At 40.9% G+C, this 20,224-nt stretch overlaps 1 long non-coding RNA gene across 1 annotated transcript; it reads left to right on the top strand.

Moving 5' to 3' along the window:
- Window positions 1-17,894: 17,894 nt before the first annotated feature.
- Window positions 17,895-19,832, top strand: LOC137500499 (uncharacterized). Its single transcript, XR_011018060.1, has 3 exons — window positions 17,895-17,965; window positions 18,277-18,435; window positions 18,723-19,832. It is a non-coding gene; the product is annotated as an uncharacterized lncRNA (long non-coding RNA).
- The last annotated feature ends 392 nt before the right edge of the window (window positions 19,833-20,224 follow it).

Raw genomic sequence — 20,224 nt, 5'->3', positions numbered from 1 at the left:
GGTTACACAATGCGCACGGCATCGACTCAGTAGGATGTAGGACCACCGCGAGCGGCGATGCACGCAGAAACACGTCGAGGTACAGAGTCAATAAGAGTGCGGATGGTGTCCTGAGGGATGGTTCTCCATTCTCTGTCAACCATTTGCCACAGTTGGTCGTCCGTACGAGGCTGGGGCAGAGTTTGCAAACGGCGTCCAATGAGATCCCACACGTGTTCGATTGGTGAGAGATCCGGAGAGTACGCTGGCCACGGAAGCATCTGTACATCTCGTAGAGCCTGTTGGGAGATGCGAGCAGTGTGTGGGCGGGCATTATCCTGCTGAAACAGAGCATTGGGCAGCCCCTGAAGGTACGGGAGTGCCACCGGCCGCAGCACATGCTGCACGTAGCGGTGGGCATTTAACGTGCCTTGAATACGCACTAGAGGTGACGTGGAATCATACGCAATAGCGCCCCAAACCATGATGCCGCGTTGTCTAGCAGTACTGCCGGATTTGACCTTTCTCCACGCCGACGCCACACTCGTCTGCGGTGACTATCACTGACAGAACAGAAGCGTGACTCATCGGAGAACACGACGTTCCGCCATTCCCTCATCCAAGTCACTCTAGCCCGGCACCATGCCAGGCGTGCACGTCTATGCTGTGGAGTCAATGGTAGTCTTCTGAGCGGACGCCGGGAGTGCAGGCCTCCTTCAACCAATCGACGGGAAATTGTTCTGGTCGATATTGGAACAGCCAGGGTGTCTTGCACATGCTGGAGAATGGCGGTTGACGTGGCGTGCGGGGCTGCCACCGCTTGGCGGCGGATGCGCCGATCCTCGCGTGCTGACGTCACTCGGGCTGCGCCTGGACCCCTCGCACGTGCCACATGTCCCTGCGCCAACCATCTTCGCCACAGGCGCTGCACCGTGGACACATCCCTATGGGTATCGGCTGCGATTTGACGAAGCGACCAACCTGCCCTTCTCAGCCCGATCACCATACCCCTCGTAAAGTCGTCTGTCTGCTGGAAATGCCTCCGTTGACGGCGGCCTGGCATTCTTAGCTATACACGTGTCCTGTGGCACACGACAACACGTTCTACAATGACTGTCGGCTGAGAAATCACGGTACGAAGTGGGCCATACGCCAACGCCGTGTCCCATTTATCGTTCGCTACGTGCGCAGCACAGCGGCGCATTTCACATCATGAGCATACCTCAGTGACGTCAGTCTACCCTGCAATTGGCATAAAGTTCTGACCACTCCTTCTTGGTGTTGCATTTGCTCTGTCAGTCAGTGTATATATATATATCTAATGCGTCCTTTCCACCCCACGCCATTTGCCGCATAGAACCAAATGACTGCATGATAATCCCTAAAAAGTGGGGATACCGCCATATAGCACCATACGCCAAAGCGCCTGATGGAAAGGGACCTTTTTAGTCTAGAGTCAAATGCCACCTCATCAAGAAGGAACAACAAAAAAAATTTCACAATGATGGGTGAACAAATGCTCTTCCGACCGTGCAAGGGTCTACTGCACCCTTCCGTTCCATAGAATCAAACCACCGACCTCCCAAGGCCATGGTGCGTTCGCGGCAGAAGATCAAAGAAAATAACACATAACTAGCTTAAAGGCATAAAAGAACGGAAGGAAACCTGGGATACAATGTTATTCGGCAAAATGATAGGCAGACAAAGTTTAAATACCTATTTATTGAGCCTTGATAAATCAAATTAATTAAAGGTTGATCCTGAATATTTATCGTATATCAATGTTGAATATGCAGTGTCCAATGGACTAAATACAAATTGTAAAGTGACAAAAAGTTTATTTCTCCTTTACCTCTTTCTTCTTCCCGACATGATGATAAATATTACATCATAATTTGTATAACATACTTTTTTAAAAATCAGAAATATCCTTATAAATGCGACGGTTATCATCAATAACTTTCTTCACTATCAGAAGAAGCAATTATTTATACAACAAATTAAATTGAAGATAACTTGAAGTGGTCACCTAGCTAAATTAATTATATTACAAAAATAAACAAAGAATAAATGAATGCTGGTCGATATAATCCTAATCAAAATAAAATGACTGATGTCGGGTCCAGAAATCGAACCCACATCCCAATGAATCCAATGACAAAAATTACGAAAATAAAACTTTTTTTATCCACATAAAGAGTGAAAAACGACTAAAAGAATGTATTAAAAAAAGAAAATATGTACACAGTATGAAAATAAACAATAACAATATACACATGCAATTGGCTGTATATAAAAAAAATGTGACAACAAAAATCCATGGTTGCCTCAGAACTCGAACCGATGATATCCAAGATAGCATCGACAAACGGGACTAAAAAAACTGCCTTTCTTAATTAATCAAATGGTCAACAAATAAATGATAATACTGGCGTTCCAGTTAGTTAAATATTATTACAAGATCATACATGAAAAAGTCAAAGAACCAACAATAATCGGTGTCGCACTGCTTTCATTCTAAGTGGAATAGCTCGAACAATACAGCATACGGTAATCCTTTAAAAGGGGCAAGCCTTCTTCACTCTCCCCTCATCGTAAATCTCTGGACGTCAAAGCCCTGGCAAATAATGGCCCAGTGTGGCAGAAATATCCTTTCAACATTTCAAGGTGAAAGCAAATCGTTTCCCTTGGAACACATATTTGTTAAATAATCTTATTTCATTATATATTCTCATATCATATTTCCAAAGCTCCACTGGCTTATAAATTCACTGTCCTGCCACAATTCTATAATACAATATCAATCCACTGTTCATTTTCTCATATTCACATCCATCAACTTAGAATGACCGGCTTCGATTCCATCCGATTACAGAACACAGCCTAGGTTTTTCCTACATTTTAAAATCAAATCAATAAAATCAAATATGGATTTTAAACATATCCATAATGTTATTCTCATATCTAGAAAGGGAAATTATTCGACATTAAAGGAAAACGCTAATCTCAATAGGAGAGCGTCTGTTCGATGTCTAGGCATGTCACAAGTTACGCATATAATTAATACAGCCATCTACAAATATTATCTTGCAAATTACGTGAAAATAAAAGTGCCTTGCTATCCTAATGTTAACAGTCGATAATCCATTTTTACAAGCATAATCACCATGCTTTATCATAATAAGGTTGGATATCACGTAAATAAATTATACAAAATTACGGCTCGGCTCAGTGCCAAAAACAAATCCACTATCTATTTCATTTACCTAATCTAAGCACTCTGACTAACTAATATTTTATCATCACGTCAAATACATGCATTACGTTAATTATATATATATTTAAGCCCATGGAGTAGACTATAAATTCCATGAAATGAACATAAATGAATATGAAGACCACTCACAAGTTCTCTTTCTAATTTAAAAAAATACATGCAATTTACATGTCTAACCTAATTTACGTGATCTGCATAATGAATAACCGCGCATTTATTAAAAAATTATTTCATTTTAGTACTTATCATCATGTCGTAACAATCCAAGGTTCGGGTCCCGGGTAAGACCCTCATTCTTTCCTTTTAAGCTTCCATGGTGTTGACGTTGATCACGGGTTCATGTCCGTTGCTACTCCCGCTGAGCACGTTCATAATCCAATGGTTATCTTCTACACTTATAACAGTTTTTATGAGATTAAGACTTGTTGCGTCACTTTAACACAAAAAATACAATTAATAGCACTATAATGAAATTAATACTTGTTGCATCACTTAAAAAGTTACAACTATACCGTTCTTGCGATCACATAACTTCAACCTGTTGTTAAATACTATTGTTTGTAGACAATTACAATATTCTCGAAGATATAAACTGTACATTTACAGTCTGAAACACTAAATAGATCAGAACACCATCAAACCGTGGTTCTGCTTTGGATCCTTCGCGTGAAGTGGATACTGTTGTCATCATCTGATTCCTTTTATAAACTTTCCCCCTTCCATGCAAGAGACAATGGATAGTCCCCACTACTTTTTTTAATTAATAGTTCCACGTGTCGTATGACATCGGTAATACACTCAAACGTGTGACTCAGATTCTTAAGTAGTCTGGTTATGTGCGGAACCTGAAATGTTCGGCCATTTATTCAAAATTAATTATCAAAATAATGCCCCAACAATGTCTTCCATGAAGGTGCTGCGTACAAGGGACGCTTAGCGTGTTATATAATGCAACGATTGCGTATTCTTCCACACGTTAATATATTATAAAGAATTAGAATTTTGGCAGATGTCTATAATTAAATCATATCACATCCCGAGGTTTCCCATATTAAATATTATGCATGTCTCGAAATCTCATCATAATAATGCGATTCGCGAGCTGGCAACATCGTGTTCGGCCATTTTTTCAACGGGTGACGGTATCATTATCGATTTTTCTGGCTTGAGATTTTCTTCCCTCTCTCTCTATCTGTGTATCCTTTTAGTTAAGACGGAGTGGTGTTTAGCAGGTTACAAAGGTTGTGTAAGCATGTGCAACCTAATGCAACTTTTTGTAACAAGTACGAGGGAGCTTTACAAAGGTTTTTCACTGCCAAATAATTAATAAATAAATATGTACATGACCGATAAGGTCACAATATATATAAAGGTCCAATAATACTGCTTTGAGGAACGTCCTTCTTAATCATTACACGATCAGATAATGCTCCACCAACTATAATTCTCTGAGTTCTTTCTAGAAATGTAACCACCCGTCTAGCTGCCTTCATCCTTTTTAGTAATCCCCCACGTACTACCGTATCAAAAGCCTAGCCCGATCATAATGTGGTAAATTCTATTAATCGGTTTACATACCGTATTACTAATAAACAATTCTTATTTGTAATAGAAGTTCTATAATTGTTTCCAAAAATCGTACGCGCCGTAGCAAACCAGTGTTTTCAGGATTTTTTTTAGTTCTACTTCATATTCCTGACGACTGGATGTAGTAAGGATGTAAAGGAGAGAGCATATTTGTCTCTGGTGAGACCCCAACTAGAGTATGGTTCCAGTGTATGGGACCCTCAGCAGAATTACTTGATTCACGACCTGGAAAAAATCCAAAGAAAAGCAGCTCGATTTGTTCTGGGCGATTTACGTCAAAAGAGTAGTGTTACAAAAATGTTGCAAAGTTTGGGCTGGGAAGACTTGGGAGAAAGGAGACGAGCTGCTCGGCTAAGTGGTATGTTCCGAGCTGTCAGTGGAGAGATGGCGTGCGAGGACATCTGTAGACGAATAAGTTTGGATTGTGTCTTTAAAAGTAGGAAAGATCACAATATGAAGATAAAGTTGGAATTCAAGAGGACAAATTGGGGCAAATATTCATTTATAGGAAGGGGAGTTAGGGATTGGAATAACTTACCAAGGGAGATGTTCAATAAATTTCCAATTTCTTTGCAATCATTTAAGAAAAGGCTAGGAAAACAACAGATAGGGAATCTGCCACCTGGGCGACTGCCCTAAATGCAGATCAGTATTGATTGATTGATTGATTGATTGATTGATTGATTGATTGATTGATTGATTGATTGATTGATTGATTGATTGATTGATTGATTGATTGATTGATTGATTGATTGAAATCTGTATACAGTAAAACGGTGCAAGTGGACACACCTCTAGCTCATCACAAGTCACAACTCGTTCCCATTCAATTAGGAAGCGTCTTGTAGGTCCACAGGTGGAGAAATGCGTGCCTCATGCTGTAACAGAGGCGGTGATTTATTTACGGCCAACAACATGGAACTGAGCCAAACAGGCAGAGCCACGTAACGTTCTCTCAAATACGGAAACATGAGCTCTCGAACAAACTTACACATTTGTTGACTGACGCAGGAATTTAACTCTAAGTTATTCGTGATGTACTTTTCGGATTAGGAGATTTTGAAACTCAAAACTATATCCGTTCATATTCTAGTGGATGATCACACATAACCTTAATTCGAAGAAACAATTATCATCTCATGTCCCTGCGAAATTATTTTCTTTTTACTGCAGCCATCTCCTTTTCTTCCTAATTCTAACATCTGGTGACTTCCACTACATCTCTCATCGCGTTACGTGTTCTCTATTTTCCTCTCGTACGTAAAAAAAGCTAATAAGTTGCCAAATATATGTACATTTCTCAGCTACACGGAAAATACAAGAGCACGAATACAGATTATTTGGTTTTTCCCCACTTAGTAGCCTCTTACGACACGAAGGTGTACAGATAATGCTTCCAACAGGGGAGAGAAGGAGTTCCGATAATTCGAAAGAAATGTATAGCTCCATGATCTACGTCCAACAATATGGCAGCTGATCCAGAACACAGCATTCCCATGTCATATCACAAGATCTACGTCCAACAATATGGCAGCTGATCCAACACACAACATTCCCACGCCATGTCACAAGGTAGCCCCACCTACCAAGAACTACGTCCAACAATATGGCAGGTGATCCAACACACAACATTCCCATACCATGACACAAGATAGCTCTACCTATCAAGATCTACGTCTAACAATATGGCAGCTGATCCAACACACAACATTCCCATGCCATGGCACAAGATAGCCCCACCTACCAAGATCTACGTCCAACAATATGGCAGCTGATCCAACACACAACATTCCCATGCCATGACACAAGATAGTTCTACCTATCAAGATCTACGTCCAACAATATGGCAGCTGATCCAATACACAACATACCCATGGCATGTCGCAAGATAGCCCAACCTATGAAGAACTACTTCCAACAAAATGGCAGCTGATCTAACAAACAACATTCCCATGCGATGTCATTAGAGAGCCCCACCTGTCATAGTCTACGTCCAACAATATGGCAGCTAATCCAACACACAACATTCCCATGCCATGTCACAAGAGAGCCCCACCTGCCATGATCTAAGTCCAACAATATGGCAGCTGATCCACCACATAACATTCCCATGGTCGCCGATTTAGCTCACAATTTTATGGACATAAATATCCGCAAGATACGCATTATAATATTAAAGTGAAAGGCACTGCTGCAGTTGAATCTCCTCTGAAAGGAAATAATGTGGATGGACTGACTTGATGAACTTCGAAACGGTAACATTATATTAGGAACATCTACGCGAATCAACTGGAGAAGACAGAGAATAGGAAATGAAAATTACATGATCATAAATATATCTCTCGGTCATGATCATTCATCAAAGGCTGCTAATTTCAGATGGCAACCAGCCGTAAAAGACAGCCTGTACGGTTGCCAGGTAACATCGTCTGACCGTCTCTCGATACTTTTCATGACAGCCTGCACGGTTGCTATGGTTACACTTCCGTGACCTATTGTACACAGAAGTCTGAGTTCTGCGGTCAGCGGATGCCGTGTAGTCTTCTGTCTGCAAGGGGCCACGTTTGGTCAGTGGCCGGACAGCTCTATATTCCGACCGACCAACCGAGCAGAGAAGGGGTGGCCACGGCTCTGTCGTGACTATACGCCTCTGTATTCGGGAGACGGAGAGAGGCTGATCCCCATTGCCGGCTGTCCTGAGATTAGCTTTCCGTGGTTTTCCATTATCTTGCACAAAGGCGAATTGCGAGGCAGTTCCTAGTATACGCACGGCCACCAACCCTCTCACCTTCACCACACATTTCCTTTATCAACAGAAATCTCCTGCCCTGAGAGACTGCAACATCGGATAAAAGGGCCGCCTCCCCCTTCAGGGGAGGAATGAAAACATTTAGTAGTAGCAGTGTACTGGCACACGGTAATACCGTGAGGAAGAAGATGTCGAAGACTTAGTACTGATAGATGACGAACAGTGGTTGCCATAGTTACCACGGTGTCCGTTTTCTGTCTACGCTACATTGATGACGCAAATTCCAGATAGACCCCCTGCTCAAAACCATATCCAAGTTTTTCTTCTGTGGATATGAGCCTTCTTTTGACATAAAAATGTCCTATGACAGGGGATCACCTGAAATTAGCAATACAAAATGCATGATGCGATGTTACATGGCAACCGTGCAGGCTGTGATGTGAACTATCAATGATTGGCCATGACTGAGAAGAGGCTGTCTGGCCGAGGCGGTTACGTCCTGCTCGGTTCACGCGGAAGGATGTGGGTTCGATTCCCCGTCAGAAAGTCGTAAAATTTAAGAAAGAAGATTTCCAGTTCCAGAGGAGCACATGGACGTGAGGTTCGCTCAGCTTACACCAAAAATGAATATCAGGTTAATTTCTGGGGGCAAAGGTGGCCGGACGTAGAGGTAACCACTCTACCCCCACCAAGTGCCGAGGTTACGGATAGAGGAAGCCTTTACGTTCTACCCCTCCAAGGGCCTTCATGGCCTGTACGGTGATGACTTTGCGTTTGCTTCGCGTGACTGAGTGATATATAGGTTATTTTATGAAAGAGGCATCGTCTCATCATACTCTAGTGAAGTGATTATTTCCCTCGCGGTATTTGCATAGGCCTAGAGTCGGTTTCTCCATTTACCATGTACTGAATCCTACACATTTCGACTCCAAATTCCATAGTGATGTCTCTCGAAAACGATTCGTAGGATGCAAAGTAATTTATCGTTATCAACTTGAGTTCCATTTATTGAAAGACATCTTTAAGATCATTTGATTTTCCCAAAGGGAAGAAAGATTTTTTTAGGCTGAGGTTGTCGTATATTTGAATTATGCAAGAAGAATAATGAGCACTCACCACGCGGTCTAAATTTGCCAAGCTTGCCTCATTCCCAGAGGCCCCTGTTTGATTTCCCATTTTTACCTAGATATAGGGGCTGGTTCCAGGTCTACTTGGTGTACCAGATTACAATTGAGGAGATATTTCAAAATCCGGAATCGAACCCGAGGTCTCCGGCAAAGAGGCAGGTGAGATTTTTATCTTTCTTGCGCCCTTCAAACATACAGTACGGTAACGTCTGCCTCAAAACATGTGATTCTGGGATCCAAATGGCGACACCATATCACTGACCCAAACAACAAGTGAAGTAACCTCCCGTCAATGATGTGCGGGGAGTTCAGTAATTGTGACATAAGCGTTGCTAATTGCCGTGAGAGGGAGCTGTCAAGGTCGCCCATCACTTTCTCTGGCTCACTTTCACTAGTTCTCCACACATCCGCAGTAAACGTTCATTTATAGCTCAGTGGCCCCGAGAACTAACGGCATTTACAACTGACATTGCCATTTCCATGTTGTCACCTGCCTAGAGCTGAGTCCTCAGACTTATGCGGGGTCAACTATCACTTCACAGCCATGACGAAGGCCAGAGAAAGAACCTTAGCCGCTAATATTGTTTATCTCTAACACCTTCAGGTTAGGTCGTCTCTATGTGTATACAGTCAAGCTTCAGTATCAGAAACTGCTTGCTACTACTTTTTCTATGTCTACTAATATTATTGTAAATTTATTCTATCTGATTCTACAGAATATCTGGAGAAAATGCAGCCTGGTGTGGACACAGTCTTGGAGAAGGAGTACAAGATGAAAATTAAAAAATCCAAATCAAAAGTAATGAAGTGGAGTCGTGGGAAGTCGATCCAGAAAATATCACATTAGGAAATTAAGTCTTAAAGAAATACACTCAACTCTCAATAACCGGGATAATATAGGGTTAAGGCTTCCCGGTTAAGTAAAATCGCAATTAACCCTAAAAATAATAAAAATAGAACAGGCGTACTGAATGTACAGTTAAAATGATAATAAATGTTACTACTGTATTGTTTTTAATTAACTTACGCAATACGTTGCAGTAAAAGAAGCACATAGCACAATTAACAAATGTAAAAATAAATAGCTTCCGCCTCTGTGGTGTAGTGGTTAGTGTGATTAGCTGCCACCCCCAGAGGCCCGGGTTCGATTCCCGGCTCTGCCACGAAGTGGTACGAGGGCTGGAACGGGGTCAACTCAGCCTCGGGAGGTCAACTGAGTAGAGGTGGGTTCGATTCCTGCCTCAGCCATCCTGGAAGTGGTTTTCCGTGGTTTCCCACTTCTCCTCCAGGTAAATGCCCGGATGGTACCTCACTTAAGGCCACGGCCGCTTCCTTCCCTCTTCCTTGCCTATCCCTTCCAATCTTCCCATCCCCCAACAAGGCCCCTGTTCAGCATAACAGGTGAGGCTGCCTGGGCGAGGTACTGGTCATCCACCCCAGTTGTATCACCGACCCAAAGGTCTGAATCTCCAGGACACTGCCCTTGAGGCGGTAGAGGTGGATCCCTCGCTGAGTCCGAGGGAAAAACCAACACTGGAGGGTAAACAGATTAAAAAAGAAAGAAAAATCAACAGCACTTTTCGTTGAAACTAATAAGGCAAAGAAAAATATTCAGACTATCTAACTTTACTGTTTCTGAAAATAATCAGTCATGGTTTTCTGCTTTTGTACCGAGAAACACATTTTCTTTATTTTGCCTCTCAAGTTTCTCAATACTAGTTTTTCGATTATAAGAGCATCATCCCGACCCTTTGTAATTCTGTATTACAGTAACTCCTAACACTCGTGAATTTTTAGTGTTCTTGATATCGCGGTTAATCCGCAGCGTGGTTGATCCGATTACGGTAAATCGAGAGTTGAGTGTAGGTGAATATTGTTACTTGGGTAGAATAACTAAAGATGGCAGAAGTAAGGTGTGCATAAAATGCAGACTATGACAAGCAAGGAAGGTCTTTCTTAGGAAAAGAAATTTGTCGCTTCGAATATTGATTAAAAATAGAATTAGAAAGATATTTGCCGGGCTGAGTGGCTCACACGGTTAAGACGCTTCCCTTATGTCCCCAACTTGGCAGGTTCGATCCTGGCTCAGTCCCGTGGTATTTAAAGGTGCTCAAATACGTCACCTAGCATCAGTACATTTACTGGAACGTAAAATAACTCTTTCGGGGCTAAATTCCGGAAGCTCGGCATCTCCGGAAACCATAAAAGTAGTTAGTAGAACGTAAAAACAAATGACATTATTATTATAAAGATGTGTTTGAATACTTTCGTTTGGAGTATGGGAGTAAAATATGTACGATATCTTGCTCAGAAAGAATGAAAATAGAAGCTTTTGAAATGTAGTGTTAGAGAAGAATGATGAAGGTCAGATGGATAGATCGAATCACAAATGAAGAGATACTAGATCGAATTGGTGAGAGAATAATTTTGTAAAATTATACAAGGAGAAGAGATAGAATGATACGACGCATTTTAGAACACCTAGAACTTGTTCAGTTGCTTTTTAGGGAATTGTAGGTGATAAGAACGGTAGGGTTAGATCAGGTTATGAATATGATAAACAGATTATAGTAGGAGTAGGATGTAGTAGTTACGTAGAAATGAAAAGGTCAGCACAGGATAGGGTGGCATGGAGAGCTGCAACAGACCACTGTATAGACTGACGAATAAGGGTGTAAGAGAGAAATATGACGGAAATCGTTGCTTATTCTGTGGAGAATTAATTGAAAATGCTCACCTATTCAGAGCATGCAAGGAGAATGACTGTTTGTCCAACCATTGTCTCGTTTCTCTACGGGGTCGGGTATGAGGTGAGATGAATTAGTCGTGGCGGGTTTTATGACAGGATGCCCTTCCTGACGTCAGCTTCAACAGAGGAGTTAATGAGATGAAATGAATGACGTAATATACGATAGTAGGAAGGGAGAGGGTGAAACCCGGTGCCGGCACAAAGCCTACTCATGTCGAATACCACCAAGGGGTCTGCTCAAGTCTTAACGTCCCCATCTGACGGACGAATCACCATCAACAGCGTCATATGCCTTCACTCCATATGAGCACTGCAGAGAGGTTTGGAATGTAATAATACGGATTTTGGCACGCAATATAGTGATTAGAAAATGTACACCACCACATCCCCTACCCTGCCGGCGAACATCCTGATGGTGAGAATTTATCGACCAACGGGACTCGAACCGGCTAACCACTGTGTCAGACCGTTTAGACTTCAACGCCTTAACAATCATGGCCACCAGGCGGGCTATATAGGGGGAGTGACTAACTTGGGGTTAAACAACTGGGGAGAGAATATAAAGCAAAAATAGAGAAATAATTTCACACAATTGTAAGATTAAGAGTGGATTACACCGAGAAGAACAGCAAAGATTTGGATTCCAAATAAATATGTAGCAAAATAAAATTATAGAAAACAAAACAAGCGTTGAATGACAAACGGAAAAATGAGTTACAGAAAATTTCGAGTTACAGGAATTATTTTTTTTTTTTTTTGCTTTACGTCGCACCGACACAGATAGGTCTTATGGCGACGATGGAATAGGAAAGGCCTAGGAAGTGGAAGGAAGCGGCCGTGGCCTTAATTAAGGTACAGCCCCGGCATTTGCCTGGTGTGAAAATGGGAAACCACGGAAAACCATCTTCAGGGCTGCCGACAATGGGGCTCGAACCCACTATCTCCCAATTACTGGATACTGGCCGCACTTAAGCGACTACAGCTATCGAGCTCGGTTTACAGGAAATAAACAATATGTAATATTTATATAATATTACGTCGGGAAAAGAAAATGCCTTCGAAACGAAAGAGACTTTCGAGATATGCCGGATGTTTCCTTGATGCAGGTATGCATGTCAGTTCCAGATAAGGAACACCTGTCCGAAAACGCTTCAATCGCATCTTATATGTTGCAGGTGTGTCAGCCCACGTAGGTTTAACTCAACACTACTCCCGCCCACTTCTCACATGTTACTCCAGAACACATTAATCAGAAGTTCCGTAGAACTGAATAGAAAGAGGAGACCCTCTTACGTGGCCACCACATTCGGTTGATCTGATCTCACTTAATGTTTTCATTTTTGTGGAGTTATGGGATGAGTCTTGTCTACGAGACACTTGTAGTGACTGAAACAAGCTCCTGGCAAGAATTCTTATTGCTAGTGACATTGATAGAACGACGCTAGAGATGTTCGATAGGATACGCCAGAACTTGATGCGACGTTGTCGAAGCTGGGGGAGACAATTTCGAACATCTGTTGTACATGTCTTCGTAGGGTGTGCACGCAGTGGAGGTAAATAACGGTATTATATCTATTAACAGTCCCCGGACGTTTAGGAATTCATAGGTTAGAATACAGACTAAATTTGGTTAGGGGGAATTGTCGAATAGCCCACTCTTCCGTAATGTAACGAGAGTAGAGAGACTCTAGGTCGGCCCCTAGTGTTTATGCAAATGTCATACCAGTACTGTCTCAGTACCGACAGGGCCATCCTACAGAGGGTCTTCCCACTGTTCCTCACAAGCAAAAAGAGTACAGGGAACACCAGACCTAAGTGGCTGGATGGAAGGAAACATGCATACAGCCAGAAAATGTTATCTATATTGCCAAATGTAGTTAATGTACTGCACCATGATGAACCATGGCTCAGGTGCCTCTTTTGAAACAAATTAAAATAAATAAATAAATAAAAATCGATTGTACAATCCATACTGGAACAACTATCAGACAGTAACTTTTTGATGATCTTCTTCCTAAAATTATGTAGCAACAGAGTCTGTGACAAAAAAAATTCGCAAGTGAGCGATTTTGCTGTGTTACGTCATGTCTGAATAAAAACTGTGTGAACTGTGGAGTTACCACAGCTGATTACACAGTCCTTTTAGGTGCAGAAAAGTATCTTCTTTTGCGCCGGTAACTGTGCATTTCACCCAGGCGGTCTTACATCAAGACAGCAACTTCACATTCTACTAAATTAGACATAACTCTCAATTTTATTTAGACTTACCATGCTTTCATTCAACTGTTGGACACGGAGAATCGGTATTACTTATTACTCAAACAGACTTAACAAAACAGGCAGATAACGACTTATTATTATTATTATTATTATTATTATTATTATTATTATTATTATTATTATTAATTGCATCGCAATTGGGAAATAACTCGGTGTCAATGGTCACTCACAGCAGTGTGATAATAAAGAAATGTTGAAACATAATTACCCAACAACAACAACAACAACAACAACTAAAACAATAAGAGTACAAGCGTACCGGGCGAGTTGGCCGTGCGCGTAGAGGCGCGCGGCTGTGAGCTTGCATCCGGGAGATAGTAGGTTCGAATCCCACTATCGGCAGCCCTGAAGATGGTTTTCCGTGGTTTCCCATTTTCACACCAGGCAAATGCTGGGGCTGTACCTTAATTAAGGCCACGGCCGCTTCATTCCAACTCCTAGGCCTTTCCTATCCCATCGTCGCCATAAGACCTATCTGTGTCGGTGCGACGTAAAGCCCTTAGCAAAAAAAAAAAGAGTACAAGCAATTCCATGGAAAGAAAATGTGGTAAAAGTTCAGCCTTACTCACGCAAGTTTATAACATAGTAATCATGGCTGACGGTGGGCGAATGGACACTGCCATTGGTTGAAGGCTATTCCAATGAAATGTCGTTCCCATAATTCAATACAGGCAGAAATTATGATCAACTTACGCGATGAAAAGACCTAAGAGTGAGGCAATGTAAATGAATAACCATATGAAAAAAATAAGATTAACAATATCTGGCTATCTTGAAGTATGGCAGTGACATTTCATAGGGCAAATCTTCAGGCTGTGGCACAGTCCATTAGTGCCACCGCCAGCCACGATTATATAAGAACATGTTGAAATAGTTGAGACGTTTCGATGCAGTAATTACGATTCTAAACACTACAAACCATACAAAGAAAATATTTTTTCTAGCACTGGCATACCAAACACATTCCCGACCCCTTGTACTCGGGGACGACATGAAAAAACAACAGGATTGAACTCATTCACTAATAATTATTTTTTCTAGCACTGGCATACCAAACACATTCCCGACCCCTTGTACTCGGGGACGACATGAAAAAACAACAGGATTGAACTCATTCACTAATAATTAAACTTCCAACATTAATAACGCATCCATCGCACGATGCCATGTCAATAGAATTAGATATGTTTTCTGTATCAACAATGGACAGATGCACTGCTGCCTAGATGTGGAGGCGCTATGTACGAAGAAAGACGTGTTAGGCTTTCCTGCTATCAATCGTATCATTTCCTGACCAGTAACCCACATAGAATGCCGTGGTGTAGTAATGTGACAATAAAGGTGATTGTGGTCCAGGGCTAAGTACCGTAACATGTGAAAAGAAACGTAATTGTGGTCCAAGGCTAAGTATTCTAACATGTGAAAAGAAAGATAATTGTGGTCCAGGGCTAAGTACCGTAACATGTGAAAATAAACGTAATTGTGGTCCAGGGCTAAGTATCCTAACATGTGAAAAGAAAATTGTGGTCCAGGGCAAAATGCCGTAATATGTGAAAAGAAAGATAATTGTGGTCCAGGGCTAAGTACCGTAACATGTGAAAAGAAACGTAATTGTGGTCCAGGGCTAAGTATCCTAACATGTGAAAAGAAAGATAATTGTGGTCCAGGGCAAAGTGCCGTAATATGTGAAAAGAAAGATAATTGTGGTCCAGGGCTAAGTACCGTAACATGTGAAAAGAAACGTAATTGTGGTCCAGGGCTAAGTATCCTAACATGTGAAAAGAAAGATAATTGTGGTCCAGGGCAAAGTGCCGTAATATGTGAAAAGAAAGGTAATTGTGGTCCAGGGCTCAGTACCATAACAAATCCAGATCAATGGTCTTATCTATGCCCTACCCTAACTGGTGGCTTACACCACCCCCCCTCCCCAGACCCCCTTTGCTAACAGATGGACTAGTTCCTAAGTACTGTACAGTGGTTGGCAGCTTTGTGCTTTGTCATCGGCGAGTCGTCTGCGAGAAATAAACATAGGACAGTCATACCGCGCGTAGATATTGCTGATGCAAGCAGTAACCGTGGTACTAATGCTGCGTGAGATGGACTGAACTTTTAATGAAAATATGACAATAAATACTACTAGAGCTGTGAAACTACAAGTGTTGTAGCCAGCGCCTTAATTATTGAATTGGGCCGATGACCTTCGATGTTAGGCCCCTTTAAACAACAAGCATCATCATCAAGCAACAAGCATTATTGAATTCGATGTTTCGAGTGTTATTCCTCCCAAATCTGGAGTGAAATTGCAATAGAAAACTTCACATCCTTGAAGGTTCTGCCAGTTGCCAGAAATTCAAATGTGTATTGTTTCTTCAGCGCAAGGTTATACTATAGATAACATTGAATGTCCCTTCATTCATAAGCTTCAGGTCCATTTTCTACTTGAACTTCCACATCACAGGATATAAATATACTGAAGCTATACAGTTTATACAAATGTAAAACATTTCTTTCTTTTCCTGCTAACAGAAGCGTCAATGCGGCATATAAACAACAAATCAGTGCCTTTACCCAGTTATCCAAAGAAGACCAGCTGACTACACAAATGCAGACAAGTACTGACATAAAACTAGGCCACCTGAAGGTGAAAAAATTGTGTTAAATTTCCCTTTTTGAGAAACAAATAGTCATAAAAAATTCCCTTCAATAAATTGAACTCAAATTGATAGCGATTAATTGATTTGCATCTAACGAATCGTTTTAGACAGACGTCTGTATAAAATTTGGAGTCGACAAGCGTAGCATTAGTGCTTTGAAGGAGCGCCTATGAAACTGCCACGAATGAAGTAATCAGTTCTCCGGAGTATGATGAGATGATCCTTCTGTATGTCTCTCAGTCGCAGCCATACGTCAATACTTCACGACACAGATACCATGATCACATCAACCATCTGTACTCTAACGCCACTCCCTGATAATATATCTCATAATCATGGCCATCCATCAGTACTTCAAATCACAGCCTTCAAGATCACGTCGACCATCTGTACTTTTTGATTATATTGCTCATAGACATGGCCATTCATCAATATTTCACATCACAGCCTGCAAGTTCACGTCGACCATCTGTACTTTTTTATTATATGGCACTTAATCATGGCCATCCATCAATATTTCACATCACAACCTGCGAGTTCACGTCGACCATGTGTACTTTTTGAATATATGTTTCTCAGTTATGGCCATCCATCAATACTTCACATCACAGCCTGAAAATTCACGTCGACCATCTTTACTCTAACGCACCTCATCATGTCTCTCAGTCATTGGCATCAATCAATACTTCACATCACAGCCTGCAAGTTCACGTCAACCCTCTGTACTCTAACGCCCCTCTTTGATAATATTTGATCATATTTCTCTCAGTCATGGACATCCATCAACACTTCACATCACAGCTTGCAGGTTGCTACGTAGCATTGTGTCACACATTTTTTATCGCTAATATCGTGACGCAAATTTTTATATGACCGTGCGCCAAGATATATATTTATATCAAAACATGTACAACAGCTGAAGATCCTCAGTTCTGTTAATAATTCAGTTTGTCGTTCAGTTCTTCTCAATGATAAGCAGGACAGTCTAACTGAGAGGGTATTGCGGATTTAATGTTGTTGTTGTTGTTGCTGTTGTTGTCTTTTCAGCGAGGAACATATCAACTCCTTTACACTGTCAGACATTTCGACCGTGCTATGATGTGGCATTTAAAATCAGAATTAAAGTCATGAAGTATTTATAGGACAAGTGCTATAGTCTTGCGGAGATGTTAAAGGCTAGTGTGGGAGAGTGCATTAAAACAGTCTTTAGATCGATGACTAAGGGGGCTGTCACACAGGCTCGATCGAACGACTGCGATCGACCGACTAAGAAAAGAAACCTACAGAGGGCAGTGGCACCAGTCACACAGCATCGATCGTCAGCGATCAACTACGAGCGATGAAGATCGACTGGTTTGTAAAAACAAACGTGTCCGTTTTTCAGTCGCAGTCGTTCGATAATGGCGGACGCAACATAGTCATCTGTTGATGAAATCGAAACATTAATTTGCTTAGCGTATGAAAACAAAGTGGTGTATAATCCTAGACTCACTGGATATAGTAATAGGGAGACCGTGAATTTTGTATGGCATTCTATAGTGTGGAGAATTGGGACAAAAACTGGTAAGTAATTATTAGATTTATTACGATTATCTTATGAATAGTGTTATCTTAGATTATTTATTGATAAAGTACATTATACGGAATAGAGTGGTAAAATGAGTTACACTAGGAGAAGTAGTAATTATCATTCTTGTAACTTAATTGAAGAAATGTTTGGAAAACATAAGCAGTGCTTTCCTAACCTCCATCTCGTACCTAATGAAATGAATACCATTGTTTGCTTTAATGACAAATAAGTGTAGGCCTATGCCATAAGTAGGCCTACTACATGTATATTTTCTTTGTCACAATATTCTGATTCATTGTTTCAGGAAAAAGTTGTGCCAAAACATGGCAAATTCGGAGGGCTGGATATCGAACTTGGAGAGATAACATCCTCCCTCTCCTCCCAGGTTCTGCTGTACAGAAAACATAAAATGGGTCTACTTCAATGCCCTCAACTTTCTGGAACTCTTCATTGCTGGAAGAAGGTACAATTCTGTAATATTTATTTTTAAAAGTAGGCCTACATTACAGACCAGTGTTCTAGTTGTGAAAGAGTGAGGGGAAGATTCAGTCTGTAGGCCATAAGTTCCACCCATCTGTTCATTAATTTATCAAATATAACTGAAAGTAATATAATATAATCTAACCTAGCAATCATCTTACTAAAATAATTATTGAAAGTAACAATTTCTTAAACAGAAGGCTTGTGTCCAGACTAAAATGTAGCTCCAATTTAGAAGAATTGCATTAATATGTTGTTCATTTTTTTCAGTTCTATAACAAACACATCTATGGAAGTGGCACCTGGTGTATGAGAGCCTTTTCACCAAGCTGAAATATAGGAGGAGGAAGCAGAAATAATTTGTGTTGGAGGGGTTTAACTCCTACAGTTCAGAAATTACTGAAGGGACTTCAACTTCCAGTCCAGTGGCTTCTGCTTCTACAAACAGCTTTGCCAGCAGTTAAAAATAAAAGAAACAGAAATGTGAAAGTGACAGTGATGTGTTAAGTGAATATTTAGAAAAGATACTGAAAACTGAAAAGAAAATATAATCAATGTTATTTTTAGTGTCTTTATGATGACATGGAAAGAATGAGTGAACTAGGTCGAAGGGTTTTCAAAGTTAAAATTCAGAAACTGTTGTATACAGTGTTAGACCAAGAAAGAATCTAATAAAATTTATGTTCTTGAGAAATGTTCTACTTTTTAAATTAAATCATTTTTTGTTATACTTATCTATCAATATTTATTGGAATACTCAGTGAGTTATGTGTATTAGGACCTGATGGAAAAGAACCTTAACTCCAATTTTTATTAATTATTAGCATTATTACAACATCTTAATTTGTATATTTTATGTGGTAGAACAGGTATGGTTTACAAGGAAAGGAGTTTTTGAAATACATGTAGTAGGTCCTTTCTGTGTGTATGTAGTAAGCAGTTGTAAAGCACAGGTGGTCTGAAACCAGACCAGCGTATTGATAGTTCTGTCCAAGAGCTGACTTCCTTCTTACGGTATACTGTTGATCACAACTGCAAACTCATTGCACTAGGTTTGTACAGCACAGGTGGTCTGAAACCAGACCAGCGTATTGAGACTTCCTTCTTACGGTATACTGTTGATCGCAACTGCAAACTCATTGCACTAGGTTTGTACAGCACAGGTGGTCTGAAACCAGACCAGTGTAAGGACATTAGTAGTTTTGTCCAGGAGCTGACTGCCTTCTTACAGAATACTGTTGATCACAACTGCAAGCTCATTGCATTGGGTTTACTGCATCTGTGTTCAATGTTGCTTGCTATACTGCCATCCTGCGAGAATACACATCCTAAATACCTATTTGAAATTATCTACCTGTTCCAGTTTTGTATTCTCAACCTGACATTCAGTTCTATTTTATCTCCTCATTCCAAGTACTCTCCTGCCATTGTACCTGTCTGCACCAGCAATCACTACTTTCATGTCTGTTACCGTACTTATAATTTATTAATAACATATAGGCCTACAGAGGGCATCAAGGTAGACTGCTTATTTTATTTCTTGTTCTGTAGATCCATTAATATTAGATTGCACAGTTTCAATAGACCAAGTTGTTTGCATAGGACAAAATTCTTACTACAGTTATACCTGACAGAATCCCTCCCTGCCACCTTATAACTTTGTAACTTAGGTAGCCTTTATCTCCTCATTCCAAGTACTCTCCTGCCATTGTACCTGTCTGCACCAGCAATCACTACTTTCATGTCTGTTACCGTACTTATAATTTATTAAT

Source organism: Anabrus simplex, chromosome 1, assembly GCF_040414725.1.
Source record: "Anabrus simplex isolate iqAnaSimp1 chromosome 1, ASM4041472v1, whole genome shotgun sequence".
Taxonomy (NCBI): domain Eukaryota; kingdom Metazoa; phylum Arthropoda; class Insecta; order Orthoptera; family Tettigoniidae; genus Anabrus; species Anabrus simplex.
This window is presented reverse-complemented; position numbering and strand designations above follow the sequence as displayed.